This window comes from Melitaea cinxia, chromosome 7 (genome assembly GCF_905220565.1).
Source record: "Melitaea cinxia chromosome 7, ilMelCinx1.1, whole genome shotgun sequence".
Classification (NCBI taxonomy): Eukaryota; Metazoa; Arthropoda; class Insecta; order Lepidoptera; family Nymphalidae; genus Melitaea; species Melitaea cinxia.
This window is the reverse complement of record NC_059400.1, coordinates 8,025,015-8,034,750: the sequence shown is the minus strand read 5'-3', so window position 1 is coordinate 8,034,750 and position 9,736 is coordinate 8,025,015.

The window sequence follows — 9,736 nt, the reverse complement described above, 5'->3', positions numbered from 1 at the left end:
AAACCATCGATTCGTATTTCTACTGTGAACAATTGATGAGACTTAAGCAAGAAATTGAGAACAAGCGGCAAGAATTCATTAACAGAAAAGGTGTGGTCTTTTATCACGACAACGTCGACCACAAACGTCCTTTAGCCACTCAAAAAAAAAAAAAATTGAGAGTTTAAATCTTGCAACCTCAGATTTATTTCTGTGTCGACTGAATTCTTCAGAATTCTTTAGGTAGTGTAAATTCAACATTCAGTGAGGACTGTCAAAACTACTTGTCGCTTACTATCTTACTTTTTAATGAGACGTTTCAAAATTTGACTGATACTGAAACTCAGGTAGGGCACAGCAAGAATATCCTGCTTAAAAACTGAAGAATCCCGACTGGGGAAGTACCTCGACCTTACAGAAGATTACAACTAAATAACATTGCTTTCAAGCAGTTTTGTTTCCTGTGTGTAAGGTTATCAGAGCTCCTGGGGGGGATTGGGGATTGGGTCGGCAATGCGCTTGTGATGCTTGTGGCGTTGCTGGCGTCAATCAGCTACGGTAATCGCTTATCATCAGGTGAGCCGTACCTAGGCTTTTTGTCGACCTAGTCTTCTATACAAATAAATAATATTGGAGTGTCTGTTTGTAGTATTAAAATAACCGCTTTTTACTAAATGCATATGTATAAATATACATGATACACATACCAAAAAAACATTTTTAAATTTTTTGTCTGTCTGTCTTTTTGTTTGTTCGGGCTAATCTTTAAAACGGCTGGTCCGGTTTTGACGGGACTTTCACTGGCAGATAGCTGATGTAATAAGGAGTAAGCTACTTTATTTTTAAGAAAATTAATAAATTTAATTTTTAAATAAAATTTATTTTACAACTCTGCGAACTGAACAATAACTTTTCTGTTAAAATCCACGCGGACGAAGTAGCAGCCACAGCTAGTCTATATGTATACATAAATTAAGTATGTATGTATCTAAGCGCATAACTCGAGAATGGTTTGACCGATTCGGCTAATTTATTTTTTGTATGTTCCTTAAGGCTTATGGAAGGTTTTCAAATAAAACAATTTTTTTTTCAGACAGTCATTTATATATTTATATATATATATATATATATATATATATATACAAGGAAGTCACGTCTTTAAAGATTAAATTAATATACTTGATATTAAGACAATAAAAATTAAAAGGTTTTGTGCTGATATTTAAATATAAACGTTTAAAAAAATATTTAATAATTGAATATAGATTTAAGCTTGTATCTGATCGTTTAGGTGTGGAATTATAAGATTTAATTACATAAGTTATACGGCTAAATGTTTTTAAGTTTATATGGCAATGAGATTTCGGTCTTTCATTCAGGTACTGAGTCATGCTACAAAGTATAAGATTTTTTAAAAGCTTTTTTCGAAAGGACCTTTTGTGAAAACTTTTAATTAAGTAAAGTATTATACGTTCGTTAGTTATAAGACTACGCTTGAAAATAGTTAATAATAAAAAAGTAATTGTTTTGTATAGGATTTAAAGAACCTTATGATCTAGAAGGCCGATTTGCGATTTAAGTAGACTCGGTTCAGTCACGAATTAAGAAACATCTCTATTGTTAGGAAGAGAAATTACTGAGTTTAAAAGTAATAATTAGCACGACGTACAAATCTAGGTTCTCACAGACAATGAAATGGCTCTTTATCTATTTAAAATTAACTGTTGAAAATATTATTAGGGAACCTTTCTGCGATAAAATCTGAAACATTGTTTTTATCGAGTAATTCGCTGTGGAGCAGCGTGCCGGATTAGGTCCAATTCAATTCAATCAATCCAAAAAGACGTCTTTGCTGAGTAGTGATAAATTGACAGGTTGACTTTATTTTTCATCATCATTTATTTGTAATCATACATATCTAGAAAGATAGATATCTGACTTAATTTTTAGTGTGTAACAACCGACGGATCTCGGAACACAAATTCTGACACAAAATAGATTTTAATTTTTGCCTGCATAACATATAGCATGTTTAATTTTAATAAAGTATACGGCGAAATAGCATTGTTAGAAATGACGCGATTACACAATTTAATTTCAGTTTCAAATTGACGCATCAGTATGCCTAGTAGGTAGTAGTATTCCTATGTAAATTTCCAATTTTAAATAGGTATTATTTTATATGAACTGAACATTTAGACAGATTGAACTGTATGAAGTAAGCCCAACAAAAGTAATTCCTGTAAATCGTGGTTCGCTCAACTGTTTATCGGCTCCGTCATCAAATCGACTTCAAATCTTCAATAAATATTAGTGCTTTAAGATACTTATTGAAAAAAAATAAATAACAAACGCACTAGTCTCCTCTACGATTTTTTAAGGTTCCCCTCGATTACTCTGGGATGCTATCATCAGACTTTGGTTTCCTTATTATGGTACCACCCTTGTAATATCTCATTTACAACGAAAAAGAATTATCAAAATTGTTTCATAAACGACGAAGTTATCTGCAAAAACACATGAAAAAATACCAAAAAACCCAGTCGTTTTTTGATGTCAGTTAAAAAATAAATGCTGTGTGGCTACGGCACTAAAGAATTTAGCCATCCCCTCTCTTCCCGTGGGTGTCGTAAGAGGTGACTAAGGGATAACAAGGTTCCACAACCACCTTGGGACTTAAGAAGCCGACCGATGGCGGGATAACCATCCAACTGCTGGCTTTGAAATACACAGGCCGAAGACGGGCAGCAGCGACTTCGGTGCGACAAAGCCAGTACTGCGGTCACAAACCCGCCTGCCCAGCGTGGTGACTATGGGCAAAACACATAAGTTCACGTTATTTTTGGCGTAAACTTGTGGAGGCCTATGTACAGCAGTGGACTGTATAGGCTGTAATGAATGAATGAAAAAAAAAAAAAAAAAACAAATAGTGTGTATGTATTTGTTTTTATTTAAATTATTGAATTTTTGAAAATGAATCATTAATTATTTTTTTTTTTTTTTTTTTTTTATATTCAATAACACCTAAGTAATGAAGGGCTTATTGGAAATATGAATAAGAATCAAGAAAATAATTATATCTACAAAAATATATCTAATTAAGTAGTATATGTAGGTACTGATTTTTTATTGTATTGGTAATTTGAAATAAATTATATCTAATTATCGCTGTCAATCATTTATTGATCAGCCTTGACTTTAGCAGTAATGGATCAGTTTTTAATCTGTATCGCTGTCTTCTTTAAAGGTTAAGTGGTTTTAAGTTTAAAGACTTATGCAAAGTAAAAAATTAAATTAAAGAATAGATTAATTTACATCCTGTTTGAAATTCGATAATCCCTTTGACTTTATCAAAAACTCGCCGACGCAATTTATAAAAGGTTAACTAATTTTCAAAGCGTGTATTATGCGTCATATAAATGGTCATTGAATCGTATTCAGTTCACAACTTTTATATAAGTTTTATTTCTTTAATGACACTCTAATTCTTTTTAAATAAAAACTTTTTAACTGAGAAAGTATACAGTTTGACGTTAATTTTAATAAAACTAATGTTTTTGTAACATGTCAGTCGCTGTCAGTGTTCATACTTCAACGTAGCTATTCCAAAAACTTTTCCCAACGATTTGAAATTGAATTTATTTCCTAATGTTCAGGCTTGTGACAGACACATTCTTATAAAAAAAAAACCGGCCATGTGTGAGTCGGACTCGCGAACCGAAGGTTCTATACAAACAAAATTATTAAAAATATGTTTATTATATGATGGAACTAAAAGTATACATTTTTCGCAATTTTTCGTTTATCTGTGCTATAAGACGTTACTTCGTACTAAATTTCAAAACTCTGACTTCACGGGATACTTGCCGTACTTGTAGGTTTTGATTCCCTTGCGAGTGTCGAAAATGTACAGCATAAACGGTAAACTAATTGTATCTTTTAATTGAGTTGACTTAGAATTTTGATTTTATCACAGCTCTAAGTGACAGTAGACCTAAGTATTTGATATGAATTTCGGTTTGATACCTCGGACGCGTTCTTGAGAAAAAAGGTATTGGCAGACAGACGAACAACAAAGTGATCCTATAAGGGTTCCGTTTTTTCCTTTTGAGGTACGGAATCCTAAAAATGTAATCGGGAAGTTATTTAATGTTTTTGATAAACGCTTTTAGTAATTTACTAAAGGCATTTCTAAAGTTTCATTTGTAATTAATAAAAAGTTTTTAATTATGAAATTTTGCTAAATAGAAAGTATTTTAATCATTAACGTTTCATTTCTTGTAAGTAAATAGATAAGTAGATAATAACTGCTGTGTGCTTACGGTAGTTAGAATATAGCCACCTCCTCTCTTCCCGTGGGTGTCGTAAGAGGCAAATAAGGGATAACGTAGTTCCCCTACCACCTTGGAAATTAAAAAACCGACCGATGGCGGGATAACCATCCAACTGCTGGCTTTGAAATACACAGGCCGAAGACGGCCAGCAGCGTCGTCGTTGTGACAAAGCCAGCCCTGCGGTCACCAACCCGCTTGCTCGACGTGGTGACTATGGGCAAAACACATGAGTTCACGCCATTTTTGGCGCTAACTTGTAGAGGCCTATGTCCAGCAGTGTAATATGTTAGGCTAAAGTGATGATGATGATGATGAAGAGATAATAACTTGATCTTGTGAATTTGTTTTAATAGGTGGATCATAGCAAATATGCTGTGGATTTAATTCTGTAGACTTATATATCAATTTTCTAAAACTACACTTTAAATTATTATTATTACTAAATTTGTTTTCTCATGGTTGGTGGAGAATGGATTCGTGGATAATGTTTCATTATGAGATAATCAGACTGGATCAAATGAAATTATTAGACAAATGAAAACGCTGTACTGCAATAAGGAAGCGTGCTGAATCGATGATACAATTGTCTATCACTATGGGATAATTATATTATAGATTGCAACAGTACGATGTTGAAAACTATCTGTCTAACTTCGTATTCTTCAACACAACTGATGTAAGTACTCATACACAATACCATAAAAATTCGACAACAAATTCCATATTCTTACAAAAAATACATTAAAATGTTCTTCACCGCGAGTCTAAGATGAATTTCTGTTATTTATGATAATCAATTCTTAATATCATATTTAAAAGGACATTTATAAAACAAATTACCATACTGCATTATGCCATATTATCAAGGGCATATTTTAGTTAATGTATTTGCATTAGTGATGTAGCTTTTAGAATCATAATCGTATTTGTTATCGCCGGGTTTTTACTAATGTTTCAAGAATGATAAATGTATATGTCAGTATATGTATGTGCCATATGTGCAAACCATTTTTAATGGTCCTGACAATAACTTTTATCAATTGATTAAAATGTACATATTAAAATGGCAGCATATATAATAATATTTTGAAAAGTAAAGTAAATCATTAATTCTTAAATTGTGTTTTGTAAATATGTTCTACTCGTATAAAGTAAAATTTCCAAAAAAATATTACATTCATAAGAACTAAACGACATTTTTGATGAATTAAATAATTACATACAGACAGATAAAACGATACATGGCATGATGATGATGATATTTAAATCTATAGCAATCTAGTTTTATTCAAAACATATTCAAATTGTGCTGATAATTAGTGAATTTTGACTGATTAAATTATTTTAATTAATTGTAAATCTAGCTTAAAATAAGAAAGTGGAGACAGGTATATCAAAAGCTCAAAAAAAAGCATTAATATTTTTTTGTAATCTCTATTATCTATTTATTACTTGTTGAAATTTATTCTAATCTAGTTAGTTAGTAGTTTTTTTTTTGCGTATGTTAAAAAGTGTTAAAAACCTGTATAAACATCAAATCCATAATATATTCCAAAGCTGTTCGTTACATACAAAGTACCCATTTGAAAAAAGAACGAGGGTTCATAAGTGTTTTCGTGTCTGAAATCGAGAATAATATCAAAATTGTCCTCGTAGCATTGACTTCTTTCTATTAAATTCTTTGCATTAAATTCTGTCCACGTCCAGTTTCGTCGTAGGATTTTAATCAAAGTCGAATCATAACTGCACATAACAGGATTAGTGTAGATACCTATATATAGTATATAGTAGTATATGGAGGACTAGTGTAGATACCTATATATAGTATTTAGTATATAGCAATACATTATGCTGAAATTCTTAAAGACCTATTTCTGATTCAAAGGCAAATCATTTAGTTTTTAATGAATGTAGTTGATTATTGGTATTTTACAAATTTAAGCACAAACAACTATGTAATATTAATGAAACAAGACATTGTCCTCCAACGTTAGGTCTATGAATTTTTAATATAGTCGATTAACACTTACGCATTTTAATCATAACATAGATTTAATAAACTTAATAAATAGACAGATACAAAGCCATCAGTCCAAGAAATATATTCTGTGGGTATATTCGTTAAATGAACCAATTTATGGAAGGCTTAAATTTGATATTTCATTACAGCCTATACAGTCCACTGCTGGACATAGGCCTCCACAAGTTTACGCCAAAAATAACGTGAACTCATGTGTTTTGCCCATAGTCACCACGCTGGGCAGGCGGGTTGGTGACCGCAGTACTGGCTTTGTCGCACCGAAGACGCTGCTGCCCGTCTTCGGCCTGTGTATTTCAAAGCCAGCAGTTAGATGGTTATCCCGCCATCGGTCGGCTATATAATATGATTAACGAAATTATTCGATTGGGCCACTCGGCCGCGGTTTGGATATGATACTGAATAATTTCGCTGTAAATAAGTTAATGGTAAAGTGAAATTTGTAATATCTTCGAAAAACACGTTACATATTTTTAATTCATTTTTTTTAAATAATTAACGTGATTTTAATTGTGATATCAACATAAACGTACCCCACACTACAAATGTACTAATCGTAATAACAATTAAATATTTTTCTTATCTGGGTTAATATAATTATGTTGATTTTATTAAAGACTAGCTAAGCTTGCGACTACGTCTGCGTGGAATTTAACAAAAAAAGTTATTGTTCAGTCCGCATAGTTATAAAGTAAATAAATTTCTAAAATAAAAGAAGCCTTAGTTACTCCTTATTACATCAGCTATCTGGCTGTGAAAATCCCGTCAAAATCGTCCCAGCCGTTTCAGAGATTAGTCGGAATAAACAAACAGACAGACAGACAGACAAAAATTGTAAAAAAAGTTACTTTGGTATATGTACCGTGTATACATCCGTGTATATATCCATCCATGCATTTAGTAAAAAGTGGTTATTTTAATATTACAAACAGACACCCCAATTTTATTTATTTGTATAGATTGCTTCTTAGCAACCAAAAAATAATGTTATTTTTATTACAATTATTTATATGATTACATAAGTTATATTTGCCGTGTGGTGTGCCGAGTAGAATAGCACCACCCCCTTTCTTCCCGTGGGGGTCGTAAAAGACGACCGAGGCTATACCTGGCTCAAAATCATCAGGGTCCTGGAGAAGGAAAACTTCATTTAAAACTCGGAATGGGGTCTCCGTCAAGCATTCGTGGCATAGCTCTAAAACGCGATAGACTTCTGCAGCCGAACTGGCTCCACACGTACTCGTCGTTCCTGTGGACCTAGCCAGTGAGGTCGAGAGGGTGGCGCAGAGCTTAGGCAACTCTACGTTTTCCTGAAGCGTGTCCTAGGCAACACAGTGTCTTTCTGACACTGACTAAATCGTCTGCAATGGACGGATTAATGCCAATGAAGTTATATATCTTTAGAAGTCCAATAATAAAATGGTGTTAAATAATCGTTAGCATATACAGATTCATATTTACGATGAGTAAATGAAACATTATGAATATTTACATATTACACAACGTGACATCAGGAAGCTTAGTGTATCGGAAAAACCTTTAGAGCGTGACGTTGAGTATATGCATGTACTTAATAGACGAGTGCACGAGCTATCTGAATAATTTGATATATCTACGACTGATTCATTGAAAAAATACCGAACCCTTGTAATAGCAATTAGAAATAAAAACTGACATCATGCTTGATACGCGTACACGAGATTTGTTAGACACTGTTTAATCATTTAATTTAGTGTTTTTAACATCATCACAATAAATAAATAAAAAAACCAATTCCATCAAATTTTTAGTCAATTTCTGTAATTTTGTGCCCATTTTGAACATTGACCGGTGAATACTATAAGTTATGAATGATGAGAACTGAATGAATGAATCATTATCATTGATAATTCAAGTAAAAAATCTAAAATCATTTGGTTCTATATTTCTTTTTTTATCCTTTGACTTTTTTATAAGTTTCGAGATTGTATATCGAGGTGAAAACCTTTGCTTGACTATTAACGTGAAGAAAATTAGGATAGTTGCTAACATGCCTTAGTTTTTAAGTCTGGAATACTATAAATAAGTACTGCACAAGTAGAATTAAATGAGATTTTTTCTATCTTTATTATAAAAGCTGTTTATTGAATCTAAAATTGTATTAAATAAAATAAAGGCAAGAAGGATTTCTTTGTTTTATAGATGTCTGTTGTTGGATTCGGAAACGGTAAGTTGAAGCAATCTAACTCCAATAAATTGACAAGATTGAAAAAGATTTCGTGAAAGCTCGTAAAATATGTGTATTTACTTTATATTTCTGTTAAATATTTTAGTATTCGATAAATTTGTATAAAATTAGCAAACTAAGTAGTGGATTATTGATTGGAAATCCTCTTATCTTATTTTAGAAAACACAAATAAAAATATGACGTAAGATTTTTTTAAATCTCTAAAGTATGGACTAAAAAATGAAACGACAGTCCATTTTTAGGGTTTCATACCTCAAAAAGAAAAAACAGAACCCTTACACTTTGTTGTCCGTGTGTCTGTCAAGATACTTTTTCTCAGGAACGCGTGGAGGTATCAAGCTGAAATTCATATCAGATAGTCAAGTTTACTGTCCCTTGAAGCTTTGAAAAAATCAAACTCCTAAGCTAACGCAATCAAAAGCTAAAATTGCAAAAAGCATAAATTTTAGTTACATCATATAATAAAAATATTTTTAATAATTATATTTGCACAGCACCCTCGAGTCCGACACGCACTTGGCCGTTCTTTATCATTGAATGCTTCATAGTAATTACTTAAAGTAAGTGGTCACTATCACCCATTGACATTATTTTGTACAATAAAAATAATAGTATGTTGCCAGTGTTGAATATATCTATAGTTTGAACATTCTTCTTCTTCTCAAATCACCATGTGCAATAAGGAAATGATTACATGCACGTACAGTGGTATGAAAGACCTACATACTTAGGTGATATTAGTTCGGGGATTTTTTTTTCGTATTTTGTATAGAAATTCAAGGTAAGATTTTACAAAATTTGTTTACATTACTTATGATATTGGTGTAACATTTAATTCAATAACAGCATTCCGTTGCTGTAGAAGTTTTTAGACTTTAGTAGTTTTGACAGTCCTTTCTTGATATTAGCTACCTAAAGAATTCTGAAGAGATCAAAACAGATGGAAAACTAAGGGTACAAGATCGGGGCTATATGGAGGATGCCTCAAGACTCTTTTGTATAGTCAGCCTTTTTCGAACGGGTTAAAACTGTTTTATCGTCAATTCTCAGATCTTTAGCTACATTGTAACTACTCAAATGTCGATGAGGCTCCACTTTTTCAAATATATCGTCACGTTAAGCCGTAACTGGGCAACCAGAGCAAAATGCATCACTGA